This window comes from Moschus berezovskii, chromosome 11 (assembly GCF_049115385.1).
Source record: "Moschus berezovskii isolate FMDL1 chromosome 11, NW_MosBer_1.0, whole genome shotgun sequence".
Classification (NCBI taxonomy): domain Eukaryota; kingdom Metazoa; phylum Chordata; class Mammalia; order Artiodactyla; family Moschidae; genus Moschus; species Moschus berezovskii.
Genome location: NC_142470.1, coordinates 63,948,548 through 63,962,191, shown reverse-complemented (window position 1 = coordinate 63,962,191; position 13,644 = coordinate 63,948,548). Strand labels below are relative to the sequence as shown.

The 13,644-nt window shown below is 45.0% G+C and overlaps 1 long non-coding RNA gene across 3 annotated transcripts in view; it reads right to left on the bottom strand.

Moving 5' to 3' along the window:
* Window positions 1-13,644, bottom strand: part of LOC148776177 (uncharacterized) — a 74,448-nt gene that overhangs the window by 25,277 nt on the left and 35,527 nt on the right. For 2 of the 3 annotated variants that reach the window (XR_016038588.1, XR_016038590.1), the window contains exon 2: window positions 7,477-7,598. The exons of the other annotated variant lie outside the window; for it this stretch is intronic. This is a non-coding gene — a long non-coding RNA (uncharacterized LOC148776177). The remainder of the gene's footprint in view (window positions 1-7,476; window positions 7,599-13,644) is intronic. 3 annotated transcript variants of the gene reach the window in all.

Sequence of the window (13,644 nt, the reverse complement as noted above, 5' to 3'; positions counted from 1 at the left end):
GAAACACACACATCCTCTGTACTCAGGCAACTAACTAAACCAACTAACTATGGACCATCACTGGCTGTAAGTGCCTCCAAAGCTCCTTAGCTCCTTTTCCAATCCAACCAATTATATACATGCAAACTATCAACTTTACCAGTTTTGAAAATAAACAAGGCAAACAATGCTCAAACCTCATTCTTTTCACTACAGGAGGTGCTGGAGATAGGCATTTTGATTCAAGCCAGTCTCAGCACCTAAAATATCACCTTCCCTCATCTACTTTCTTCAGAAGGAATGAGGCAAGCAGGGTGAAACAGGAGAAGTAAATATTTTACTCAGGAAAGGTGATATACAGTAAATTTCATACTGAAATGTTTTGATTCTAGGAAAAATCAGTTGTGAACAAATGGTACTTTTCTCATAGGTTCAAGGTTTAACTGAACTAGTGAGTAACTGTCCACAAGATATCTAGTCTTGAGAAGTCGGATCACCACGCTCCAAGCTTGAGTGTTCTATCTACACACTTCATCACTCTGAAGTTTTACTTGCAAAGTTTATAGCAATAAACCATTTTTGGTCTCTCCCTTAAGGGATATGAAGCAATTATTTGTTCTAGATCAGTCACAGAATTAAAGAAAACTCACCTCTGAATGAGTCAATTTGAGTGATTTTCACTTATGTCATTAGTAATGGGAGGAGGGAAAAAATTTCTAATGTGCAACTTTTAAGAGCCTAAGTCATTCATTCCCTCCTAGAAAATGAAGAGTCCAGTGATTCATACCAACTCTCCCAGGCCAAAAAGATGTCTCCAATTACATGACTAGGTAGTCCCTTATCCATTACCTACTTGATCCCCTGAGGGGCACAGGCTGGGCCGCCACTGTAAACTGTCTCCTCCATATTCCATCCACTGGACTAGTTAGGGTGCTCAAAACTTGTGGCCTCTCCTTCATTTAAATAAAAACATCCCCTTAAAGGACAGCAGCGTCTTTACCTTAATCTGTTTTTGTCTTTTTTTTTTTTTTTGGCTGGCAGGGTACCCAACTGGGGATGGAATTGGCACCCTCAGCAGTGAAAGCTAAGAGTCCTAACCACTAGACTGTCAGGGAAGTCCATACCTTAATCTGATTTACAGAGGGTAGCAGATGGAGGAGGGCAGGCTTTCTTTGGTTAAGATTTCCTCTCAGATATCCTATTAAACATAAAACCACTGCCTTAATCTACTTTTTTCTTCTGGAGTCCCCAAATCATTGCTGGGAGGAAGTTTGGAAAATATCCCAAAGGTAGGACGGGAGGCAGTATTGTGTCAGCTAAGGGCACAGATCCTGGGTTGTGCTGACTACTGCTACATATGAGCTGGGTGACCCTGGGAAGACTGCTTTAACCTCTCAGTTCCTCAGTTTCCATATCTGCAAAATGGGAATAATAATGGTACCCACTTGATGTATCTAATGCAGGGGTCCCCAACTCCTGGGCTGTGGCCTGTTAGGAACTGGGCCACACAGCAGGGGGTGAGCAGCAGGTGAGCAAGTAAAGCTTCATCCGCCACTCCCAGTGGCTCCCAATACCTGAACTACTATCCTCCCTCTCTCCCTTCCAAGTCCATGGAAAACTTGTCTTTCACAAAACCTGTCACTGGTGCCAAAAACCTGGGGGACTGCTGATCTAAAGTATTAACTATAGTGATAATCTCTCTCCATTCTTCTCGTCTCTATTCTACTGAGAATGACTTCTTTCCAGTTCCCTAAAACTTTCTCTCTCTTGACATGAGTCTTCTAAAATGCTATTCTCCTTGGGACAACCCCGCCCCACAATTTCACTCCTCCATCTTCACCTAACACACTCAGGCTTTACCTTAGATATTACTGTTTCCTGGAAATTGTCCCTGATCAGCAACCCTAAGTCTGGGGTGAGTGGCTGTTGAAAATATAACACAGAATTTAAAATGCTGGGTTAGACTACACTCCCTGAGGACAGGCTCTGTGTCTATCTTACCCAAGGACAGAGCACACAGTTTTGATAAATATTTGTTGAATTAAGGAATAAACCCATAGATAGATGGATGAATGTTAGACAAAAACTTACTAATACCAATGCATGGAAATTCCTATATACATTTCAGTGGAGAAGGTATGAGAATGGAGATACCCAGAGAAGGGATCTTTGCCATCAAATTCAGATTTAGTACCTAGATGTTACTTACTTGTTTTTAACAATTGACAGCATTTGACACCAATAAAAACTGACAGCATTTGATGCCAACAAGTCAAAAACTATTTATTATTTCCTTTAACTTTATCTCCACAGATGTAGTAATAATATGTTATCAGGATAACAATACCAAGAAGCTATTTCTTTTAGGTATTTCTTTTTTGATTTGAACAGAAGACAAACAGGAAGGAAAAACAGGAATTGAATCCCCTAGCATGTAGTCATGTGTCTCTATTTCTCAGAGCCTTGGTTACAGTGAAGAGGTGAATGACATTTAGATATGAAGCTAGTGACTTCGGGTCTCAGTCTCTAGTGAAATAGGGTATTTCCATTTGGTAATCACTGCTCTAAAAATGGCAAGAGTATATCGTCATTCTGCTGAACAGAACTCCAGCCCAAAGGAATTTCCCTGGGAGCCCTGCTTCAGCCATCTCCCTGAGCCCTGGGAAGGATTTGTCTGATTTTTTGCCCAGTTCTGAAGGTGAGGTCATCACCATCACCCTTGCTATTCAGGGCACTGCCCCAGGCAGAGAAACAGAAGGGGAGGAGACAGTCCAGGTGCCCATCCAGGAGGAAGTAGAAGGGAGCCAAGGACACACAGAGCCAGGAAGGGAGTGAGGCTTGGTTCACAGAACAGGAAGACAGGACAGGCCAAGGAGCTCATGAAGGAGCTGAAAAGGTGGCCAAATTGACAAGTTAACAGTGAAACAAAGGAGGCAGGTGACACAGGAATGTGTTGGAGAAGCCAGGCACGCTGCACGTCTTTGTAGGGAGGAGGGACTGAGCCATATGAGAGCGGAAGGGGCAGAGCCAAAGAAGTGAGGTGCAGAGAGAAAGGAGGAAATCAAGATCAAGATGGAGGAGGAAACTTCGGGTTGAAAGAACTTTTCTTCCTCCAAGACCCAGGGATCAAGACAGAGACATATTTTCAGGGAAGAAGATAGAAGAACAAGGAGTTCATCCTGGAGATGCACAGTCCTGGGGTCAAATGCCTGCACTGTGACTCGGAAGAAGTTCAAGGCCTCTTTAAGCTCTGGTTTCATCATCTGCAAAACAGGGTTACTGATACTCAGGTTGCTGATGAAAGGTACATATCGTACCAGTCTAGGGCTGTGGCTGCCGCATAAATGATAGCAGCTATGATTATTTTGTTACTCATCTCAAGAAAGCATGAGGCAAGGACATCTGCAGAAGGGAAACAAGGAGAGAAAGATTTGGGGCCTTGGGGGAGGTGAGTAGATATGAGAATAACACAGAGACACAATTAGAAGGTGACTAGAAGGCTGGCCGAAAGGTAGCACAGGCTTCTCGTTGTGGTGACTTCTCACTGTGGAGCACATGCTCTAGGGCACTCAGGCTTCAGTGGTTCCTGGGCTCTAGAGCACAGGCTCTAGTTGTGACTCACAGGCTTCATTGCTCTGTGGCATCTTCCCGGATCAGGGATGGAACCCATGTCTCCTGCACTGGCAGGCAGATTCTTTACCACTGAGCCACCAAGGAATCCCATGCACTGCAACTGGAGAGTAACCCCCGCTCACTACAACTAGAGAAAAGCCCATGTAGCAGTGAAAACCCAGCACATCCAAAAATAAAATAAGAAAAATTATTTTTAAAAAAAGCAGTGAGGACCAGCTGAGGTCAAAGGGCAGGAATTGGAGGCAATTCATTGGTCATGCTGGGACTTAAACTAGTAGGGCTCTGCAGCCTGGGAACAGGATCAACATTTTCAGGGAGTGGGGGACTTCCTTGGTGGTCCAGGGGCTAAGACTCCACGCTGTAGGGTGGGGGTGGGTTCAATCCCTGGTCAGGGAACTAGATCCTGCATGCTGCAACTAAAAGGTTCTGCATGTTACAACAAAGATCAAAGATCCCACATGCTGCAACTATTAATAAGATCATTGCAGCCAAAGAAATATTTTAAAAAGATTTTCAGGGTGTGGACATTTCCATGGCATTGCCTTGACATTCACGCTGTCAGGGAAATAGCTGTTTGTTTTAGTTTTAGGAAAGTGGATCTTTGAATCAGGATTTGCAGAACAAAGTACCACTTCTGGACCCCCATGGAGGCACTCCCTGCTTCTCACACAACAGAGCTGGAACCAGGTTTTCGCCATTGTTTCTGTTAGAGCCACTGTCCTAAAAGCCTTTGCTTGTATGTTGGCCATGGAGTGGAAGGTACTAAAGAAGGAGAGCCAGGTATGTTCCAACAATGGTTTATGGGGGAAACCAAACTACAAAATGCCGTTGAGAAGGTACCTTACTCTGCTGATCATTTCATTTGGACAACCAGGGTTGTCAATGACCTGCAGTGAAACAAGTACACTAGAACAGGATTTCTCAACAACAGCACTATTGACATTTAGGGCCAGACTGTTCTTTGTTGTGGGGGGCTGGCTAGTGTATTGTAGAATATTTAGCAACACTCCTGGCTTCTACCAATTAAATGCCAGTAGCAGCCCTCCCCAACCCAACCCTTTATGACAGCCAAATGTCTCTTGGTTCCGAGGGGGTGGGGGGGTGGGGTGGGAAATAACCATGGTTTCTAATCTCTACCCTAAAAGGACTGTGATAATCCTTGAAGGAAAACACTCTAGCATCCACATTTCATCACTTTGATCTCAGCTGTGGGGATCCATCTCCCCTCCCAGCGGGTCTCCAGGGACCTTCTTCCTCATTATCAACCCCCCTAGTTGTTGCATCACCTATCTAGCAAGGCAGAGCCAAAAGACTTTAAAAGTAAATCTGAAAAGCAAAGAGCTACAGACACAGGGAGGTGTTTCATCAGGAGCAGTCCCGGTTTTGCAGAGCCTAAAGCCTACACAACTTGGGAAATCCATTTTATGAAGACTAAAGCCAAATTATAAACACAAAATCGTGAGGGTCCCACTTGGGGCTTTGGAAGATGCTGGGGCTAAGCAAGGGGGCTTGAATCTCCAACTTCATTAGTTTCACCATGAACCCGCTTCTACACATCACGCAAACCTGATTCTTAATTTTCTTCTCTTGCCTGACCTCTTTTCCCCCCAGAATACTATGTCAAATAACCCTGCATATGACATCCAATGTGTTTTTCTCCCATGAACAAATACTTGAGACACTATCCTTCTTGCTACTTGTTTTGACAGTCTATTGAAGATGAAACCATACTGCTTTCTGTGAAAGTGGTGAAAAGTAGACCCGAGACAAAGTAAAAGAAACTATCTAGATTTTAATTTCCTAGGCTATGTGGAAAATGAAATCATTCTGCTTATTAAAATAGCCTTTCTTCAAATGCTTGTGACTTACTAAAAATGACCATTAACATTTTCAGTTGGTTCCATTTTGGTTTTGGTCAGAGTTTCTTCTGAACTGAGTTTCACTGACAACTTTGGTGACATTTATCCCTCACTTCCCTTTTTTTTTTTTTTTCTGATGCCCTCTGGGACTGAGGCTAAGGGATGTGTTGTTCTTGTTGGCATAATAGCTTCTCCCTTTGGAGGGACTGGCTGAGACCCAGTGCTCCAACAATGGCAATGACTTTCCTTTTGAAAGCACTCTCATATTTGCTCTCATTAATGTTATGTGTAAGAACATATTGTGAGTGCAACAAGAACCAGGCTACTTGGGAATCCAACAATAAACAAGGCCCTCTCCTCATCCCAAAGGGGCTCATGGTCTGGTAGGAAAGACACATAAGTATATATAAACAATGACAATAACAACAGTAATGGTAATCATCAAATTTTGAGTATCTGCCATGTTCCTTGGGGCTTCCCTTGTAGCTCAGTCGGTAAAGAATCTGCCTGCAATACAGGAGACTGGGTTTGATTCCCGGGTTGGGAAGATCCCCTGGAGAAGGAAATGGCAACCCACTCCAATATTCTTGCCTGGAGAATCCAATGGACAGAGGAGCCTGGCAAGCTACAGTCCATGGGGTCGCAAGAGTCGGACATGACTTAGTGACTAAACCACCACCACCACTGCGTTCCTACACTGTTCAAGCACTTTACATACATTACCTCACAAAATTTTGGGCAACATGTGGTATATATAACACTATCTGAGGCCATATGAATTACAAATGTAGCGGAGAGCAGCCAGGAAAGCTCCATGAAGCAGAAGGAATTCTAACTAAATTCTTGAAATTGCTGTGTTTTAAATAGGCAGAGATGTTCTAGGGTATCAGACAGACACTATTATCATCTCACACAATATCTGAGCCTACTTACAATTTATAAAAAGGCAGTCACACGAAACGTTAACACAAGAATTAAAATACAGAGATCACAATGTGGAGGAGAAGCAAGAGCTGCATGAAAGAAGCTATGCAGACGAGGACTACTGCTTAGAGCTGAGGTGAGATCTACATGTCTTGGCAACTTAGGTATAAAGGGGTTTCATAACTTCAATTTCTTTATCAAAAACAGACATAGGTGCCTGCACTAACCTCTGAGAAAATCGACAGTACACTTTCTTATCTGAGGGGGACAAAAGGCAGAAGAAATTGTTTTTCACAGGATTCAGAAAGGTCTTTCAGGCCTTTGTTGCTTACGCTTGGATTACCATCCTGTTATGGCATTTCTGTGAAGAACTGAGAAGCTTTGATCCAAGAACACACCTTTCTGGTGTTCCAGTTCTAACCGGATACAGGGAGAGGGCTTAGAGCAGTGCTTGTCAAACTCTAACATGCATCCCAATGACTTGGGGTTTGTATGTCAGCCACAGGCTTGTGGGGGGTGTGTGTGAGATTCTGCATTTCTAGCAGTCTTGACAGGCTCAGAACAGTTTTCAAACTTGACATCAGAACCCCACACGGGTCGCTGGGCCACAGCTCCTCAGCCTCTGATATAGGAGTTCTGGGGTTGGGCCCAAACGCTGCATTTTCTTTTTTTTTTTTTTAACAACCACTTTATGGAGAATGATCAACATACAAAAAGCTGTATGTAAGCCCCCTCTATTTATTATTACTAACTTTTTTCTCATGACAAGAGTCTGCTTGCCTAACAAATTCCCCAGGTGATACTCATGCTCCTGACTACCCATCCCCCCGCCTCCTGCAAACCACCACATTTTAAAAACCACTGACTTAAAACAACCCTCATGAATGTGAATGGTCCCTCCTGGGCTTTGTAGGAAAGTGGTGGGGGGCAGGGACACAGATACAGAATTCAAGATGAAACAACCAAGATGGGCCTTTCCAAGCAGGTATCTTGTGAGCTTAAATGAAAAGGCATCCATACACTGTACATAACAAAGATAAGAGTATTTTCTCTGTGCACCGAACTAAGCGGTTTAACTCACATCATCTCAGTGGGCATCTGGCACGGGCAGCAGAACTGGTGTTTGATCCGTAGCTGGTGCTGGCTGAGTGCATGCCAGGAGGCAGTGTCTCGGCCCTGCGTTCTTGCGGTCTGCGGAGATACCTGCAAGCAAGGCCAAACCGGCCCTCAGGAAACACCTTTAGATCTGGACAAGCAGCCGGTGGAGGCCCGAGTTCTGCTTCAGGGGCCTGGCAGGAAACAACCCAAAGACTTTGGGGGCAGGTGGTGACAATTGTCTGTCTCAACCACAGAAGTACCTGAATATAGAGCAGTGTGTGTCGGCCCTGGCACACATCAGAAGCACCTGGATGCCTGAGGCCCAACAGGGGAGAGACACTTTTAAAAGCTCCTCAGCCAGGATTGCGAACTGCTTTTGTAGGTCTGATGTGGGGCAAGAATCGTGGGGGAGGCAGAGGGCAAAAACCAAACATATCCAACAAAACACCTGACATGCATCTCCATCTCCGAATTGGCCAAATCAGTCTCTTGCTACTTTTTAGAGCAGTAGCACTCCAATTTCAGGAGAATCACCTGGAGGGTCTGTTAAAGCAGATTACAGCCCCCTTCACCCCGACCTCCCATCCCGCCAGAGTTTCTCATCTGGCAAGTCTAAGGATGAAATTCAAACATATTCCCAGGTGACTTTGACTCTGCAGGTTCCGGAAGTTCGACTGCTCTCTCTCCCCTGAGAGGCAGGTCTTCAAAGGCCACTCTTACCGTCTGCCATCATCACACCCAGCTCCTCTCCACCAGACAACCCTGTATTCTCCGCCCGCCCCTTTCCCTTCCCTCCAGGGCACGGGCAGCCAGCACCCAGACACAGAACTGGAGGTTGTCCCTTCTAGAGGGAAGGACACCAACAGAGGTGGGGGCCGGTGGGGAGGGGGCAGTGTTCTCCACCCAGGATTCACTCAGAAAAATGCCCAGGCCAGGGCCTTACCCCCAAGAACTTGTATTTAATCAGTCCCAGATGGGAACTAGGTGGCAGTTTTTTCAATCGGAATAAAATACATTGACCAAAAAAGTGCACAAATCATAAGTGTGCAGCTCAGCCAATCATCCAAAACATTTGTATTTGTATAACCATCACTGAAGAAAACACATACACACAGACATCACCAGCAATTCAGAAGCCCTTCCTATGCCCTCCCTGTAGAATCTACTCATTCCCTCTTCTCCAATGATAACTGCTGCCCTGGCTTCTAACACTACTGAGATTTAAGATTTTCCTGATTATATGATCTCTCATGTTTTCTTTAGAAGATTTTTTTGATGTGAACCATTTTTAAAGTCTTTATTGAATACTTTGTTATAACATTGCTTCTGTTTTATGGTTTGGGTTTTTTTGCTTAGAGGCATGTGGGATCTTAGCTCCCCAAGAAGGGACTTGCACTTTCTGCATTGGAAGGTGAAGTCTTAACCACTGGACTCCTAGGGAAGTCTCTGATCTCTCATGTTTTGAGGGATATCATGTTCTTTTCACTGAACATTATATTTGTGAGACTCATTCATGCACTTGCAGCTATATTTTGCAAACTTTCAAGACTGTTCAGTATTCCCTTATATATGATATGCCACAGTTTGTCTATTCTACAATGGGCATTTGAGTTGTCTGCAGTGTGAGTGGCTGCAAATAATACTGTTGCAAACATCCTTATACATGTCTCTTGATGCACCTGTGTACACATTTCTGTTGGGTATAAATCTAGGTGTGAAAATGCTAGATCACTGGGAGGTATTGGTTCAGTTTCAATAGATGCTGCCAAACTGCTTTCCAAAGTGACCATACCAATTTACACTGCGTTAGTAATGCCTGTGAAGTCAAGGTGCCCCCACACCCTAGCAGGGGAGCAGTATTTGTATACGTTCCCCAGGCTCTGCTGCATGTTGAGTATTGAGAGCTACCAGTGCCATTGTATTTGATACACTCTGGAAATGGCATATGAACTCATAGATGGCGGGAGAAGTCGGGGTAGAGGGGACATAGCAAGATGTTTCATAATCACCCAAAACGCAGGCAGGACAGACATTCTTATTCCCCTTTGGCTAATGAGAACACTAAGATTTAATGTTCATTGACGTGACAGAAGTAAAATAGCCATACAGTCATGACTAAAAGTCAGGACTCCTGATTTCCATTCCTTTGTATGTTCCAACACCCAGCATAACATTATTCATTAGAGGTCTAATGGAGAGAGGTTTGGGGCAAACCAGACGCCAAGGCACTTTCTCTGTTGTCTCCTGTCCCAGGGTTTAGGAAAGAAGAAAAAGCAGAATGACTCAGACTTTCCCCGTGACTGAAGTCTCCAGTCACGGTTGTGAGAAGTACACAGATTCTTCCTCAGGCAGGGATGTAAAATGGTGAATGTGCCCCTGCAGTGTCTGGGAAACTCCACAACCAGAAGGGAGCCTGTGAGCCCGGGAGCAGGATGGCCTGAGCTTCCCTCAGACAGACTGGGCTCTGACCCAGCCCTTCTCTGTCCTCACTTGGGGACCTTGGACAAGAAACTGAATCTCTCTGAGTCTCAATTTCCTCATTAATAAGATGAGGGAACCATAATGCATACATCATATTTTAAGGAGTGAATAACATATATGAAAGGAGAAGGCAATGGCACCCCACTCCAGTACTCTTGCCTGGAAAATCCCATGGATGGAGGAGCCTGGTGGGCTACAGTCCGTGGGGTCGCTAAGAGTTGGACACGACTGAGCGACTTCACTTTCACTTTTCACTTTCAGGCACTGGAGAAGGAAATGGCAACCCACTCCAGTGTTCTTGCCTGGAGAATCCCAGGAACAGGGGAGCCTGGTGGGCTGCCGTCTGTGGAGTCACACAGAGTCGGACACGACTGAAGTGCCTTAGCAGCAGCAGCAGCAACACATACTAGCAGTCAATACAAGGCAGATGCTCTTAATATTACCAGGTAGAGCCCGCCTGTCCTGAATCTTCCATTTTTCCCTCTCTAGCGGATCTTCTCCATCAATGTACAAATGTGGTTATTTCCTCTATATTTAAGAAACTCTCTCAGCATTATGGCCTCTTCTGTTTTGAGCTCCAGTTTCTCTTCCATTTACAACCAGTGGCCTTTGAAGCGTTGTTTGTACTCCCTGGCCACAATCCTTCCTCTCCATTTGTTCCTGAAGCTTCCCAGCAAGACTTCACCCCCACCACTCAACGGATGGGACTCTTCTCGAGGTCACCAGTGACTGACTTCCCGTCTTCATCTTACTCACTCTGTCAGCAATGGTCAGTGGCCCCTCTTCTCGACAGATGTCCTTCACTTGTTTTCCAGCAGACACCACACTTCTACTCTCCTCCCAGCTCACTGGTTGGCCCTTCTGTCTTTCAGCTTGCTTTTCTTTTTCCCAGTTGTAAGCACTGTGCCGTTCCAGGACCCACATCTTGGACTTCTCTTCTCCATCTCCTGCCATTTCCTCAAAAACTTCATCATCTTTTGGCTTTAAATACCATCTCTTCACTGATGGCCAGCTCCCCCCAAAGTTAATCTCCCGCCCCAACCCTGTTGCAGAATTCCAAACTCATATATCTGCCTTCTTTGGCCCTTCACTTGTTTAACAGGGATCTAGGGTATAAATTCCCACAACCAAATTCCGGATCTTCTCTCCAGCGTGCAGCCCTGATGCCTTCTGTCTCAGTTCACAGCAACTCCCTTCTAGCTGGTCAAGTCAACCTTGACATTCCATATGACCCCTTTCTCTTTCTCACACCCACAACCAACCCATTAGCAAAACTTTTTGACTATATTTTCAAATAGATCCAGAATCTCCCCACTCCTCTCATCTCTATTACTTTTGATGCTATCCTACGTATAAGGATGGTCTAGGATACTTTCTTCTCTTCCTGGGATTACTTCAATAACCTCCGGATTGGTTTCACCCATGTCCAGGACAGCTTATTCTCAACACAAGTGATCCTGTTAAAATGCAAATCAGATCATGTCACTCCTAGGGCTTAAACCAAACAGTGGCTTCTCATCTTCTTCAGAGTACATCAGAGGGCTTAAAAAGGCCCTCCACAATCCCCCACCCACACAGCCACACCTTTCTGACCTCATCTTCTAGTCTCTTCGGTGCTCATCCTGTTTTTGAGTCAGTCGCCCTGGCTGGCCTGTTGGTCCCTAAACTTGCTGGCTGTGCGCCTGCCTCTGGCCTTTGCACTTGCTCCCGTCCACCCTGAGAATGCTCTCGCCTCAGAAACCCTTGCGCCTCTTCCCATCTCCTCCACATCGCTCGTTAAACATCACTTCCTCAGGGAAGCCTTCCCTGACCACCCTACATCACACTGTACCCTTCTTCATCTTCTTCCTAGCACTTCTCACCACCCAACACAACACCAACACATTATCATTGCTGACGCTGTCTTGTTTGTTGTGTGTTCTCCCTGTAGAACGTATAGGGCACGAGAGCAGGATTTCTGTCATTTCAGTTGACTCCAATTTCTCCAGCCCCTGGAGCAAGTCTTGCTTAATATAATACAAGTTCGGTAAATACTGATTGAATGAATGAAAGAGTCCCTACTCACCAATGAAAAACAAAACAAACAGCGTTGGTAAAAGAGATCCTGGGGGAAATCCCCAGGAGTTCTTTGGCCCAAGAGAAATACAACTTATTTGAAGGGGGAAATAGTGTTGGTTTTCCCCTTTATTTCTGAAAGTTCTATTTAACAAAGACTAGCCATGCCTGTCCCTGTAATCCCTCTAATATGCCTTCATGAGAACACAGATAAGAAAGAAGCCTGGGAGCCTGGAGAAGGGGTGAGGAAAGGAGGAGGGAGGTGGGGGAGGCAAATGAAAAGGAGGGGGCTGCAAGCCATGCACCACCCACAGGAACTGGACTTGCCCTGAGTCTTCTCTGTCTCCACTGGGCCCTGAAGCGGGTTTCCTGACTGTTGTCTTGGCTCTCTGGTCCCTCTCACGTTCATCACTTCCCAAAGCAAAGAATCCTTCTGGCTTGTTGCATCACTAATGGAGTTTCTTTCAGGCTGTATCACAACCTTTGCCCTCTATCCATCAGAGAATGGCATGTGTCAAGAAAGAATAAAAGCTATTTACAACCAGCATCTACCATTTCTCCTATTAGTGGGGGAGAGGGTAAAGGGGATGCTCAGTGCCCCAGTGCCTGACAGGAGGGGATGGACTGCTTTCCTTAACCACACAGCTGAGTGATAACAATGGCCAAATGCAGTCTCCAGCAGGGCCTCCTGCCACAGGCCGATGAGGGAACCACTCCCCGGGCAGAGTTCGAAGCCACCAAAGACTGTTATGCCACTCACCTGCCACAGCATTTGCCCCGCTGTGGTTAGGATGGCTTTGCCCCCCAATCCCCATTAGGGTGCAGTGGCTCTAGGGCTGATCTATCAAAGCCCCACATGCGCTACAGAATAGAGTCCAATACAAGACAAGCTGCTTACAACCAGCAGGGCTCGAGTGCAAAGGGAGGCCTACAAAATACATGTTTAAATATTGAAAAGTTAGTAAGTCAAGCTGACGGACTGTTAACACTAGCATGGACTTTTGCAAAGATCACTCCACCTTGGACCCCATACAAAGAAAAGGCCAAAATCTTATTAGAAGTGATTTTTATAAGTCCTGGCTGGGTTTTGTTTCATGTTGTTTTAAAGTCTATTTCATCCCAGTGTAATAGTTTATTTTCTAAAAGGGAGTTTGGCATAAATGTTATAAAGTAGAGTAATTGTTTTGTATGAATTTATTCTCAGGAATGGAGAAGGAAATGGCAATCCACTCCAGTGTTCTTGCCTGGAGAATCCCAGGGACAGGGGAGCCTGGTGGGCTGCCGTCTATTGGGTCGCACAGAGTCGGACACGACTGAAGTGACTTAGCAGCAGCAGCAACATTCTCAGGAAACAGTCTGTTTTTGGCAACCACATGTATAGCACTTTTGATCACTATACTTTCTCTTGTGTAGGCTAGTTATTTCCTCTATCTAATCATTTCCTAATAAATCTTTATATTATCATTTCACTTACCTTTTAACACCAAAAACTTGGTAGACTTGCATTTAGCTGAAATTGATTAATCAACTTCTAATTGTAGTATCCAAAGTTTAGACTTTTAAGATCTGGCTGTTTAATAGAACTGGTGTGTGTGTGTTGTATGTGTTTAAAAAG